The following is a 15,558-nucleotide window of genomic DNA, read 5'->3' as shown; positions in this document are numbered from 1 at the left end:
AAACAACTCGCTGGGCAGGAATAAAGCCACATCAGAGCAATGAATTGATAATTTTTAAAAAATCAATGAAGATCACCAATAGAATGTGAGTGGGACAGGGAGTGTGTCCAGCTCCCTCTCAATGTTTCCATGCTCACTCACTCACCATTGCCCATTGTGTGAGTGAGTGTGACTATGTGTTGGTGTGTGAGGGTGAGGGTGAACCAGACACACTCTCACTCACTCTCCCGCACTCACTCATTCTTTCACACTCACTCATTCATCCACACTCACTCACTCACTGCCCCTCTCTCTCCTACTGTACTTCCCTCTGACCAACACACCACTCCACCCTGCCCACAAACACCACATCCACCCCTCCTCCCCTCTATGTAGCTCCTTCCCCTGCCACCACATCTAGCCTCTTCTGGCCCAGTCTGACAGTGTCTTCCTCCCCTGCCTAATCTAGCAGCATCTTCCCTCACTGGCCCCTTAGCCAGTCTCTCCTTTTTTCTCCCCCTCCCCTCCCCGAATGTTTCCTTTTCCAGAGGACACTCACTGTCCTTGGTGTCGTCCGAACCTCCTCTCGCAAACTGCTTCTCTTCCACACAGGAAAGGAGCACCTTGTGATTGGCGATACAGTTCTTTACAGAATCGTCCACTTCATTTCCGGGAATTTTGAGAACTGTCTCTGAGGACCACACTGGGAGGCCACAGCTGGCCTGTGGGCCCTGAATTGGACAGGCCATGCTTTAGTGCATTTAAGCCTAAGCATCTCTTAAAAGGTCAGTGCGTTTTGGCTGTAGCAGGTATGGCAAGTGAGCAGGAAGAACATTGAATAATCATAGATTCCCTACTGTGCAGAAGGAGGTTATTTGGCCCATTGAGCCCACACTGACAACAATCCCATCCAGGCTCTATCCCCGTAACCCCACGTATTTACCCTGCTAATCTGCCTGACACTAAGGGGTAATTTAGCATAGCCAATCCCACCTAACCTGCACATCTTTACACTGTGGGAGGAGCACCTGGAGGAAACCCATGCAGACATGGGGAGAACATGCAATCTCCACACAGACAGTCACCCAAGGCTGGAATTGTACCAGGGTCCCTAGCACTGTGAGGCAGTAATGCTAACCACTATGCCACCTATTGCCATGCAATAGGGAGAGACCATGCTTTAAGCTTCTCCAATACAGCACTAAAGGACTTGCTGCAAGAGGTTGACAGGAAAATAGAGATCTTCTATCCATTGGAGATCAGGTGACCAGCCAGACATATTGAACACAGCAGAAGCATTACAGTCAGACCAGCAGAGTCGAGCCAAGGACTGGGATGCAGTGTTGACAGGAATAAAGGCACATGGAATTAGATCACAGATCAGCTATGATCTCATTGACTGGCTGAGCAAGTTTAATAATTAAATGGCCAACTGTTATTTCTATAATTCGGTTTTCCTTTGATCCATTGCAGGTTTGCAATGTATAAACTGGCTGCTGTATTTGCTGATGTAACCATCAGTGTACTTTAAAACGACTCAGTGCTTTCCTAACTTTGAACGGACCAGGCAAAGGACGAAGATTCATCATTGTTGTAGACTGTAGGGGAGAAGGCATGGAAATAGTGGTTCGCTGATTCTAAATGTGGCTGCTTGTTTAGAATGTCAGTGGGTTCTGGGAGAAGGAGAAAACCGAGAGGAAAGGAGCGGCACAGTTTTGAAGTCTATTTCAACTTTACCATAAACTCTATAATTCGTAGGCCCCCAGGATGGGAAGAACTTCATTTTCAAGCTCTTTATCACAGCCATTGGGGGTCAGTTAGTTCAGGGGCAGCACGGTGGCACAGTGATTAGCACTGCTGCCTCACAGCGCCAGGGACCCGGATTCAATTCCAGCCTCGGGTTGCTGTCCATGTGGATTTTGCATGTTTTCCCCATGTCTGCATGGGTTTCCTCTGGGTGCTCCAGTTTCCTCCCACAATCCAAAGATATGTGGGTTAGGTTGATTGGCCAGGATAAATTGACCCTAGTGTCAGGGGGATTAGCAGGATAAATATGTGGGGTTATGGGGATAGGGCCTGGGTGGGATTGTAGTCAGTGCAGACTCGATGGGCTGAATGGCTCTACATGGCCTGTCCAATTCAGGGCCCACAGGCCAGATGTGGCTCGCAGAGCCTCCTACTGCACTGTAGGGATTCTATAATTTCTATGAGATGACTAGAGTGGGGTGTAGAATATTAGCAATGGTATTGGTTCAATCCCTGTACTAGCTGCGGTTGTGCTCGGAGGTGTCTCTCCTTTACCTCACGCTACCTCAAGCAATATCTAAACAATTGTTTCTCTCTAATGGGCAGAGAAGCCTCTGGCCCTTTGTCAATTATGACTAATTACCGTTTTCACAGTGAAAAGAGCAATGGTGATGTAAAATTGGCCCTCTGGCTGTGGGTGATAGTCAACCTGTCATAAGAACTGGAATCACATATACCCTGGACTAGGTAGAAGGTGGCATATTCCCTTGCTTCTAGAAAAGAGACACCGAGGGCTGGATTTTCATGATCTTGATTGGGGCAAAATAGAGCCAGAAAAAAATGGCTGCCTATCGATGTAACCGGAGGTCCACCCTCCATTTCTGCCCTCACCCATTACCACAAGGGATGAGGAGGGAATACGCGTTGGAACCAACCCGGTGCTATTAAGGAAACAACTGTCATTGTTTTGGACTCATTAAAAGCCCTGCGCAGGTAAGTTTTCTCATTTTCTTGGAGGTGACCAGACTTTTAGCAGCTGTTGGGTCTTACCACAGCTGCAAAGAAGTGTGAACCATGGATTGCAGGCAGGAAGAGTTTAAAACGTAAGCCAGATGTTTTGCCTCCTTTGCAGTTCATCATGAAATGCCGTAGCATGAATTGTATCTGTGTTTATTAAACTAAGTGCTGTGATTGGAAAATGTAACTTCCCCTTAAACAATGGGCAGAGTTTAATGCTCTCTCCTGGTGTGGGTTTGAAGGCAGGAAAGGGGCATTTAATTAGGTGGGAGAGTGACAGCTGGGTACTCTCAACTTTGCCCCAATTAAGTCTAGGGTGGGAAGGCTCGTGGACAGCATGATTGGACAACATAGAGGGAACTTTTCTCTGTATCTAACCCATAGTTTGCCTGCCCTAGGGGATTTCGATGAAGACAATGTAGATGGATTTTTACTCTGAATTCAACCTACAATGTATCTGCCCTGAGAGTGTTAATGCTGAGAGCGTGGGCCCTATTTTACCATTTTGATTCTAAGTACTGGACACACTTGAAACTGAGAGTGTTTCAGATCCGACTTTTAAACCTGGTCTGAGGCGCCCCCATACGCACTCTGCCTGTGAAAATATCAGTGATTCTGAATCGCGCTGTACAAGCCTGTGGGCGGGGCTTAACACGCCCAAAACCCAGCAGCTCCGATCGGCGCCTCCAACTGCGCATCTACAGTCAAAGAAAATGATAGAATGCTGCTCCCCTGCCACATCCCTCCCGGGCCAGATAATGCCTCCCCCTGGCCCCCACAGACATTGCCCCACCCACACAACATTACTGACACTCTTATCCCCTCACCCGCCACTCAGACCGATCGCAGCCCCCTGCCCCTTTCCCCCCACTGATCTCAGACAGAGTAGCAGTGGACCCCCCTTCCGCCCACTGATCTCAGGCAGAGTGGCAGCAGACCTCCCTTCCCCCCCACTGATCTCAAGCAGAGAGGCAGTGGACTCCCCTTCGCCCCTCAATGATCTCAGGAGGAGAGGCAGCGGACCCCCCTTCTCCCCCCACTAATCTCAGGCAGAGTGGCAGCGGACCCCGCTCCCCCCGCATTGATCTCAGGCAGAGTGGCAACGGACCCCCCCTTCCCCCCCACTGATCTCAGGCAGAGAGATCCACCCTCCCCCCTCCAGCTGACCGATATCAGGCAGAGTGATTCTCCCTCCCCCCAATCTGTACCCTCCCTCACAAGGCCACCATCTCCTCTGGACTCTAGTGGCTGTATGACACCTCTCTCTCTCTCCCCTGAGCCCAGTCATTGAGGCACTGATCCACACTGTGGTGGACCTCAGTTGTGCCTTTGTCCTATACGGATCACCGTTGTGTGTGCTTGTCATACCTGGACACATCCCCTTCCAGTTTGGTTCCTCCCCTCGGCACCTAGTATAAAGGTGGCTGTCTCCTCTCCCTTGTTCAGTCCATTTCGGTTATTTGTTGGGATCTGCTCCTGATTCTGTTGTGAATAAAAGCCTACACTTGTATTGGCACACCGGTAGTCTTTCGCCTTATTGATAGCGCATCAATTTTATTCACAACAGTTGACCAGCATGGAGCAGTTTCTAAAACCCGACAAGTTAGCATTAGACCCTCAAGAGGTTGGAGCCCCTGATAAATTTGATCATTGGCTGGACTGCTTCGAAGCATTTGTCGCCACCGCTACGGCCATCGACACCGACGACGCTAAACTCCACGTGCTCCGCGCCCGGGTAAGCGAAGCTGTCTACGGTATCTTCCGGGACACTGCTACAAACGCGGACGCTATCGAACTCCTAAAAGGGCAGTTCCAAAAGAGCCCTAACATGGTTTACGCCAGACATCTCCTAACTACCCGCAAGCAGCAGCCAGGAGAATCGTGCGCCCAATTTCTGCGCGCCCTGCGGGTCCTAGCTCGCGCTTGTAACTGTAAGGCTGTTACAGCAGCTCAGAACATGGAGGACCTGATCCGCGACGCCTACGTTGCGGGCATTGAGTCTACATACATCCGGCAGCGCCTCATAGAATCATAGAAACCCTACAGTGCAGAAGGAGGCCATTCGGCCCATCGAGTCTGCACCGACCACAATCCCACCCAGGCCCTACCCCCACATATTTACCCGCTAATCCCTCTAACCTACGCATCCCAGGACTCTAAGGGGCAATTTTTAACCAGGCCAATCAACCTAACCTGCACATCTTCGGACTGTGGGAGGAAACCGGAGCACCCGGAGGAAACCCACGCAGACACGAGGAGAATGTGCAAACTCCACACAGACAGTGACCCGAGCGGGAATCGAACCCGGGACCCTGGAGCTGTGAAGCAGCAGTGCTAACCACTGTGCTACCGTGCCGCCTGCTGGAACAAGATGACCTAGATCTCCAAAGAACAGCCACGATGGCTGAAACGTTAGAAGCGGCCTCTCACAATCTCGGGTCTTGCCTTGCATCCCGTTCTACCGACGGCTCCACTGCGACGGCTGTTCCGGCGGGGCCCAAATGTTACTTTTGCGGCCTACCTAAGCACCCTCGGCGTCGCTGCCCGGCGAAGGACGCGATTTGCTCCGGATGCGGTAAGCTAGGCCACTTCGCTAAAGTCTGCCGGGCAAAGCCGCTTCTGAAGCCTCATGGCGCCATGTGTGTTCCGCGGGCACAGCCATCTTTAATGCAGGTGGCGGCTGCGCGCGAATCGCCACCTTTAATGCGGTCACCGGAAGTGCGGGAATCGCCATCTTTGGTGCAGTCACCGGAAGCACTGGAATCGCCATCTTTGAGACTGGCATCAAGACGCTCTGAGCAGGAAGCTTCATCCGTGACGTCATCAGACGGCGACGAAGACGGATTCTTCTTTAATTCGACGGTGGCATCGATTTGCCTGGACCAGTCGCAGCCTCATCAACTCTCCAAGTCAATAATGGAGATCAAGGTAAATGGTCATGCAGAAAACTGCCTGTTCGACTGTGGGAGCACAGAAAGTTTTATACACCCTCGCACAGTGCGTCAATATGCCCTACCCGTGTGACCATGGAGCCTAACCATCTCCATGGCCTCGAATTCCCACTCAGTGGAGGTCCTCGGGTGCTGTTTGGTGACGCTGACGGTACAGGGCACAGTCTACGAGCACTTTCGGCTCCTCGTGCTGCCGCAACTCTGCGCAGCTGTACTGCTGGGGTTAGATTTCCTCAGCCATCATAGGAGCGTCACCCTGCAGTACGATGGCCCTTATCCCCCGCTCTCCGTCTGCAAGGCGCCGTCACTGCAGCGCCCCTCGCACACCACCTGCAGTCTCTCGACCCTCAAGATCACCTCCCCCCCCTTATTTGATAACATTACCCCGGATTGTAGGCCTATAGCCACCAAGAGTAGGCGCTATAGTGCGGATGACTGGGCCTTCATTCGGTCCGAGGTACAACGGTTGCTCCGGGAAGGGATTATCCAGGCCAGCACCAGCCCCTGGAGGGCGCAAGTGGTCGTAGTTAAATCGGGGGAGAAACACCGCATGGTGATTGACTACAGCCAGACCATAAACAGGTATACCCAACTAGATGCGTATCCTCTTCCCTGTATCGCGGACATAGTCAACCGCATCGCGCACTATAGGATTTTCTCTACGATCGATTTGAAATCGGCTTACCACCAGCTCTCTATCCGCTCGGAGGATCGCCCATATACTGCCTTTGAGGCGGATGGCCGCCTCTACCAGTTCCTCCGAGTCCCCTTTGGTGTCACCAATGGGGTCTCAGTCTTCCAGCGGGCCATGGATAAAATGGTAGACCAGCACGGGCTACGGGCCACTTTCCCGTATCTGGATAATGTCACCATCTGCGGCCATGACCTGCAGGATCATGATGCCAACCTACAAAAATTCCTCCGTACGGCCACTCTCCTGAACCTCACATATAATGAGGCGAAGTGTGTTTTCCGGACACGCCGCCTCGCCATCCTTGGGTACGTGATAGAAAATGGTGTCCTTGGCCCCGACCCAGCCCGTATGCGTCCCCTTATGCAGCTTCCCCTTCCTACTACCCTCAAAGCACTGAGGGGATGCCTGGGCTTCTTCTCCTATTATGCCCAGTGGGTTCCCCGTTACGCGGATAAAGCCCGTCCGCTCCTAAAATCGACCTCTTTTCCCCTGGCGGAGGAGGCCCGTCGGGCCTTCGACGACATCAAAGCGGACATCGCGAAGGCCGCGATGCATGCTGTGGACGAATCCATCCCATTCCAAGCGGAAAGTGATGCGTCTGACTTTGTCCTAGCTGCCACCCTTAACCAGGAGGCCGTCCGGTGGCATTCTTTTCCCGGACCTTACAAGGCCCTGAGATTCGACACTCCTTGGTTGAGAAGGAGGCCCAGGCCATCGTGGAAGCCGTCCGGCACTGGCGCCATTATCTTGCGGGCCAACGGTTCACCTTAATTACGGACCAGCGGTCAGTTGCCTTCCTGTTTAACACCAGGCAAAAGGGCAAGATTAAGAATGACAAGATCTTGCGGTGGAGGATTGAGCTCTCCACCTACAGATATGACATCATGTACCGGCCCGGGAAGCTCAATGAGCCCCCAGATGCCCTGTCCCATGGATCATGCGCCAGCGCCCAACTAGACCAGCTACAGTCCCTCCATAACGACCTCTGTCATCCGGGTGTCACCAGATTTTTCCATTTTGTCAAGTCCCGTAACCTGCCCTTCTCCCTCGAGGAAGTCCGGGCGATTACCAGGCAATGCAGGGTCTGCACTGAGTGCAAATCGCAGTTCTACCGGCCAGGTAGGGCGCACCTTGTAAAGGCCACTCGCGCGTTTGAGCGCCTTAGCATTGATTTTAAAGGCCCCCTCCCCTCCTCTAACCGTAATGTTTATTTCCTGAATATCATTGATGAATACTCACGTTTCCCTTTTGCCTTCCCCTGCTCGGACATGACCACGGCTACAGTGATTCGGACCCTGAACAAGCTCTTCACCCTGTTCGGCTTCCCAGCCTATATTCATAGCGATGGTGGGTCCTCTTTCATGAGTGACGAGCTGTGGCAGTACCTGCTCACCAAAGGCGTTGCCTCCAGCCGCACCACTAGCTATAACCCCAGGGGCAATGGTCAAGTAGAGCGGGAGAACGCAACCGTTTGGAAGGCCGTTCTATTAGCGTTACGGTCTAGGGGCCTTCCAGTCAGCCGTTGGCAAGACGTCCTTCCGGACGCATTACATTCCATTAGGTCACTCTTGTGCACAGCGACCAATACGACCCCTCACGAGCGGATGTTTTCGTTCCCCAGGAAGTCCTCCTCGGGTACTTCGCTCCCGGATTGGCTGATGTCCCCGGGGCCCGTCCTGCTTCGGAAGCATGTCCGGACCCATAAGGCAGATCCCTTGGTCGAGGAGGTCCAATTGCTCCACGCTAATCCTCAATATGCTTATGTAGCGTACCCTGATGGGCGGGAGGACACGGGTGCTGTCCGTGACTTGGCACCCGCGGGTGCCCCGGAGGTCACCACGTCCTTCCGCCCCACGGTCCCTGGTGTTGTCCACTCGGAGATTGCTGCGCCTCTTCCTCCCTCAGTCCCTGTCCCCAATGTAGTGCGCCCAGAGCCTGTCGCGGCCCCCCCCACCCCCCCCTAGCTCCGGTTCCCACTGTTCCCCATACGCCACCAGGGCCACTGCTCGCTCCTCTCGCCCCTGTGTACAGCTCGCTTGAGTCGCCGGAGCCGTCGCCACGCAGTACCCGATGACAGGACAGGACGACGGATCGGTCCGCTTCACACCACCTGGCGCCTTCTCTCGACGCTCACTGTACGGAGCCTGGGCCGACATCGCTCCCTGCTCGGACGACTCTGCGACCTGCACTACGGCGATCGCGACGGCGGATCAAGCCACCGGTTCGTCTGGACTTGTAATATTGTTTCCGCTTCACCCCCGTGTTGTTTTTTAAAGGAAGGGGTGAATGTGGTGGACCTCAGTTGTGCCTTTGTCCTATATGGACCACCGTTGTGTGTGTTTGTCATACCTGGACACCTCCCCTTCCAGTTTGGTTCCTCCCCTTGGCACCTAGTATAAAGGTGGCTGTCTCCTCCCCCTTGTTCAGTCCAGGTCGGTTATTTGTTGGGATCTGCTCATGATTCTGTTGTGAATAAAAGCCTACACTTGTATTGGCACACCGATAGTCTTTCGTCTTATTGATAGCGCATCACACATCCCCCCCCAAACTCCCCCCACCCCCCACCCATCAGCACACTTGCAAGTGCTCACTTGCCTTCCCCTCAATGCTAACAAGCAAACCGCATGGAACTTGCTGGAAGGCTCTGCCAAACTGCCTGCAGCTCATCTGCTCTAACGAGGGGCAGCTCCATTACAAAATCCAAAGATGGACAGGCAGGCAGGCATTCCTGGACAATGTGCACAAGACCAGACCCCCCGATTTTCTGAGGGCGACCTGAGGAGGCTACAGGATGCATCAGAAGCGAGGTGGGACACCGTCTTCCTCCCAGGAGGACACAGACCCAAGGGGGCTGATGGATATGCGGCCTGGGAGGCAGTCGCTGCCTCGGTCAGTGCCAGGGCACAGGCCCCCCCGAACTGGGAAGCAGTGCCAGAAAAAGGTGAATGACCTCATCCGGGCAGCAAGGGTGAGTGCTTGCCCCATCTAATATCTTCCTCCAAATCTCCCCCAGATGCTCCCATCCACCCTGCATGTTTCTAGCCCCTGACCCCCAAGCACCTCCTTCCTATCCCTCCCAAGAGCCCCACTGCGCTTGCCTCTAAGGGCCACTACCTGATACTTTGCAGGAGTGACACTATCATTTCTTTCATGGCTCCTTGGGTCCCAACAGGAGAATACTGACCATAACACCAAAGAGAGGGCGAAGACAGGGGGTGGTGAGTCAGTCCTTCAGATCCTCACCTCCTTTGAGGAGTGGGCGCTGGAGCTGCCAAGGGAAGGGGAGATGCGGGCTGTCAGCGACAGCATGATCGGGCTGCTGTCAAGACGTGAGCACCTGTCATTCCTCCACTCACTCTGAGGCAATTTCTCTGGGCATGAGTTTTGGGTGCAAGGGGTAAGGTTTAAAGGAGATGAACAAGGCATGTTTATTTGCACAGCGAGGGTAGTGGGAGCCTGGAACTCGCTGCTGGGGGAGGTCAAGGAGGCAGATACAATAGTGGCCTTTAAGGGACGAATTTACGGCTACATGAATGGGATAGGAATTGAGGCATATGGGCCTCGGAAGGGTGGGGGTTACAAATCAGATGGGCAGCCTGGTCGCTACAGGCTTGGAGGGCCGAAGGGCCTGTTCCTGTGATGTAATTTTCTTTGTGCTTTGTTCTATGTTCAATGGAGAAATGTGAATCACGTGTTTTGCATCCCGGATTCCTCTCCCTCCCTTGCACTTAACCTTGTGTCCTGTGTTGCAGGGATAGACCCGGATGCCCTGGGGCCTTCTGGACTACAGGCCCCACCTACAGCTCCCGCCCATCCTGGTCAGGACAGCTCAGACGAATCCTCGGAGGATATGGCTGTAGGGACCTCCGAGGAACCTGGGCTTCCTGATGGGTCTGGTCCAGGTTAAATTTGATATACTGCCCAGCCTGGGCATACAGGGCTTCTGTGACCTGCTTGACACAGGTATGCACAGCTGACTGGGAAATGCCACATACATCTCCACGAGGGATCTGGAAGGAGCCAGTCACATAAAAGTTCAGAGCGGCCGTCAATTTGACAGCCACTGAGAGTAGGTGCCCACCCCCCTATGCCCCCCACCCCCCCCGACCCCCAAGCCCTAAGTGCCAGGTCCTGCAACAGGTTGCCCAGGTGTTGCACTGTCTCCTTTTGGAGGCGGAGACGTCGACGGCACACATTGTCCGACATCTGTTCAAATGACACTTGTGCATGAAACTGCCGGGGTCTCTGCTCCCTCCTTCTTCTCACAATCACAGCCGCCTCCCAATTCCCCCAGCCACATGCTCCCCAAAATTACAGCCCCCCAATTCCCCCAGCCACACACTCCCCAAAATCACAGCCACCCCCCCAATTCCCCCAGCCACATGCTCCCCAAAATTACAACCCCCCAATTCCTGCAGCCACATGCTCCCCAAAATTACAACCCCCCAATTCCTGCAGCCACATGCTCCCCAAATCACAACCCCCCCAATTCTCCCAGCCACATGCTCCCCAAAATCACAGCCGCTCCCCCCCCAATTCCCCCAGCCACATGCTCCCCAAAATCACAGCTCCTTGCAAAGTTGAGAGACTGCAGCAATGCAATTTGCAAGGGCTTTGTGCACATCCTTCAGCAGGAAGTGAGCTGAGTGCTCTAGGACCCAGCAGCATCCACAAGACCCAAGGTCAGTGCTGAGACCCGGGTCCGTGCTGCAAGTCGGGCATCGGACACCCTGCTGAGCTACAGCCCCCCCACCCTCCCCACACACTCGCAGAGCCGCCACCGACACGAGAAAGAAAATGGCCGCAACAAAAGGACACCTGCAAACAACAGAGAGCTGTCGGACGCTACGCACTTACCTCCTCACTAACCTTCACTGATGGAATGCCCAAATCAGGCTTTTATGGAGCATGTCTGTTTCGCGCCAATTCTGGATTGGCGAACGTGGTGGTAAAGGGGGAAATGCTGGTAAAGTTGGGCGTGCAGCCAATTAGGTCAATTGAAATGCATGCAAATGCATTTAAATGGCCATTGAGCCCATTTCGGGCGCGATCCCAATCATGTTGACGAAGGAAGGGCCGTGGATGTCGTCTATATGGATTTCAGTAAGGCATTTGACGAAGTCCCACATGGCAGGTTGGTTAAGAAGGTTAAGGCTCATGGGGTACAAGGAGAGGTGGCTAGATGGGTAGAAAACTGGCTTGGCCACAGGAGACAGAGGGTAACAGTCGAAGGGTCTTATTCCGGCTGGAGGTCTGTGACCAGTGGTGTTCCACAGGGCTCTGTACTGGGACCTCTGCTATTTGTGATATATATAAATGATTTGGAAGAAGGTGTAACTGGTGTTATCAGCAATTTTGCGGATGACACAAAGATGGCTGGACTTGCGGATAGCGATGAACATTGTCGGACAATACAGCAGGATATAGATAGGCTGGAAAATTGGGCGGAGAAATGGCAGATGGAATTTAATCCAAATAAATGCGAAGTGATGCATTTTGGAAGAACTAATGTAGGGGGGAGTTATACAATAAATGGCAGAGCCATCAAGAGTATAGAAACACAGAGGAACCGAGGTGTGCAAGTCCACAAATCCTTGAAGGTGGCAGCACAGGTGGAGAAGGTGGTGAAGAAGCATATGGTATGCTTGCCTTTATAGAACAGGGTATAGAGTATAAAAGCTGGAGTCTGATGTTGCAGCTGTATAGAACGCTAGTTAGGTCACATTTGGAGTACTGCATCCAGTTCTGGTCGCCGCACTACCAGAAGGACATGGAGGCTTTAGAGAGAGTGCAGAGAAGGTTACCACCTGTGCCTGATATGGAGGGTCTTAGCTATGAGGAGAGATTGGGTAAACTGGGCTTGTTCTCTCTGGAAAGACGGAGAATGAGGGGAGACCTAATAGAGGTGTACAAAATTATGAAGGGCATAGATAGGGTGAACAGTGGGAAGCTTTTTCCCAGATCGGAAGTGACGATCACGAGGGGTCACAGGCTCAAGGTGAGAGGGGCGAGGTATAACTCAGATATCAGAGGGACGTTTTTTACACAGAGAGTGGTGGGGGCCTGGAATGTGCTGCCAAGTAGGGTGGTGGAGGCAGACACGCTGGCATCGTTTAAGACTTACCTGGATAGTCACATGAGCAGTCTGGGAATGGAGGGATACAAATGAATGGTCTAGTTGGACCAATGAGCGGCACAGGCTTGGAGGGCTGAAGGGCCTGTTTCCTGTGCTGTGCTGTTCTTTGTTCTTTGTGTTCATTTTCGGGCCTTGGTAAAGGGGGAACTGATGCGGAGGTGGGCGCAGATCGCGCAACTCGCCTAACGCCTGACTTTACCAAGTTTTCGCTCCCGAAAACAGGCGCAACCTGATGGTAAAATTGGGTCCATTGTGTGTGTGAACTTGAAGGAGCTTCTTCAGTGCTGACATCCCTCCCTAAGAAAGGGGATACTTGCTGCAGAGGGAATGCAGAGGAGGTTCACAAGACTGATACCATGATTGATTGAACTGTCCTATGAGGAGAGATTGGGCCTGTATTCACCAGAGTTTGGAAGGATGAGAGGACATCTGCTTGAAGCGTATAAAATTCTAACAAAGCAGGACAGATTAAATGCAGGGAGGATGTTTTTCCTGGTTGGAGATTCTAGAACCAGGGAGCACAGTCTCAGGATATAGGGCAGAGCATTTAGGACTGAGTTGAGGAAAAGTTCCTTCGCTCAAAGGTAGTGAACCAGATGGCTGTGGAGGCTGTCACTGAATATATCAAAGAAAAAGAATAGATTTGTTTTTGATTTTAACGGCATCAACGGGTATGAGGAGAGCGTGGGAATAGGGCACTAAGATGATCAGCCACGATCATATTGAATGGTGGAGCAGGCTTGAAGGGCCAAATGGCCCCCCCTTGCTCCTAGTTTCTATGTTTCAATGTTAATAAGCATAAGATTCACAAAAATCACAACCAGAAATCTCGAAGTTAGCAGCAGTTTGAAGTTTTCAAATGTATAAACAATTGTTTGGTGGTAATTTGTTGATTAGTTTGATTGACACTATTAATTGCTACAACACTCATTGTAGAATTAATAAATGTATGAACTATATCTGTTGCCTGCAGCCTTCTGTGGTGAAGTCACATCCTGTTGATATTCTCAATAACAAACTTTGTCATTATTTAATTGAACCTGACCCGAATTGTGCCGTTTAGATGTTCAACTCAAATTACTCAGCATCTGAACAGTTCTCGTTGATAGCTTTATATTCCAGCCTGGTGAGAAACTAGTGCAGCTCAGGGTCACTCAACAGTGGCTCAGCACACGTTCTTGGTATATTCAGTTCTTTGGTTGGGTTCTAATTTCACACAATCTACTGCTGGAAATGGTTAAACCCTTTCTCTTATCATCAACCGAAGCTGCAGTTCTGATTCAGTTTGACACTCAGGGCAATAGATGGTGAGAATGAGGATTGGAGAATTTGGTAAATTGATAAGAGAGGTGTGTTGGATTGTCTCCCTGACACATTCCTATCACTGGAAAAGTTTTCCAGTATTGCTGTAAGGAGAGGCATGACATCAAAACTTTTCAGGCGGAATTGTCCCAAAAAAATTCTAAGTGTTGAATTTGCGGAAAAACTGGGGTATTTTGTGCTGCTTTTTGTTGTGGGAATTCACACTAGAGTCTCCCACACTTTGTGCAATGTAAAGACCACCAGCACGTATATCATTAAATTTCAGGGAGCGGGCCCATTCCCACCGGGAGGCTCAATCGCTGGCCAGCATGGGACCCCCAAACCCCCCCACGCCTCAATCATGGACCCCCTGACTATTCCTGCCCCCCCTCCTTGACCCGGACCTCCCCGGACTGCCCTGATCTCCAGTCCCCCCTCCCTCCCCCCCACCCCCCGCAGTGCCAATCCCCTCAGGCAGAACCCCCCCTGGCAGACCCCTCACCCCTCCCAGCAAAACCCCGCCCCCAGTCCGCCCCAATCGCTGGCCTCCCTCCCGTCCCTATCGATCCTAATGGCAGAGTGGCAGCGGGATCACCCTCTCCCACTGATCACCCCAGTCCCTGCCCCCCATAGGCCCCGCCCATTTGGCACAGCCCCATTTGGCACATCCCCATGCACAGTGGGCTGTGGCAAGGTGCCCTCAGTGGATTGGCACCTTGCCCCTTGGGCAGTGACAGGGAGCACAGGCAGGCACTGCCAGGGTGCCTATGCCCAAGGGGCACCACCCTCCGCCACCCAACCCTCTTGGGGGCCCCAATTGTTCCCCTTTCATTCCAGCCAGGTCGGGCCGCTAGCTGCCCGAAAGTGAGGAGCTACCGTAAACCCCGCTGGAGTGAAACACTCTGGCGGGATGGGAGAGGTTAACGGGCCCAGAGACCTCTGTCCCAGACCTGCTAATTACATTAAAATTAGATGTAAATAGGGATTTAAATAACTTATCTGTCTTCCCGCCGGTTTCCAGTGAGAATCTGATGGCGCCAGAAATTCGGCACTGGGTGATGCACACGCTGCGGGAGATGCATGTGCTGCAGGAACTGGGGAGATTGGGGCTGGCTGGGTGGTGGGGAGACATCGGGGCTGGCCCAGAGATGTCCGGGAGGCCAGCGATTGGGAGGTGGGGGGGAGGTCGGAGGGGCAGCGATGCGAGGTCATGGGGCTGGCCAATGATCGGGTGGCCAGCGATCAGGAGGCTGGCAGTGCGGGGCCACTGTGCATGCGCTGATCTCAGTGCGGACAGATTGGTGCATGCGCAAGGGTTCACTCAGTGCTATGATGCCAGCTTCTCCCGTGGGAATAGGCCCACAGATTTTCAGAGTGAATCCCGCTAGGGCTCTCTGTGATATTCAGAGTCTGGGAGGTTCATTTTGAAAATCACGCTAAAAAGATCAGTGGGCGTTACTCCCGTTTTTACGCAAATTCGACACTTAGAATTTTTGGGGAGAATCCTGGCTGATATCTGTCCCTTTGTCCACGTATTGTCTGTGACAACTGGAATTAATACTTGATGGACCAAGGCTTGATGCGAATTATTCAGCATCACACCAAGTAAATGTAGAAACATAAAAAAATGTCAGGTAGGATATAACTAGATGGGTTACCAAGCCAGCCCACATTCATGATGGCTGGGGCATCATGACTAAACCTTTCTTCTCCTCCCACAGGCACGCAATTTA

The sequence above is a fragment of the Mustelus asterias genome, chromosome 16, assembly GCF_964213995.1.
Source record: "Mustelus asterias chromosome 16, sMusAst1.hap1.1, whole genome shotgun sequence".
Taxonomy (NCBI): domain Eukaryota; kingdom Metazoa; phylum Chordata; class Chondrichthyes; order Carcharhiniformes; family Triakidae; genus Mustelus; species Mustelus asterias.
Note: the sequence above shows the minus strand (reverse complement) of the source record.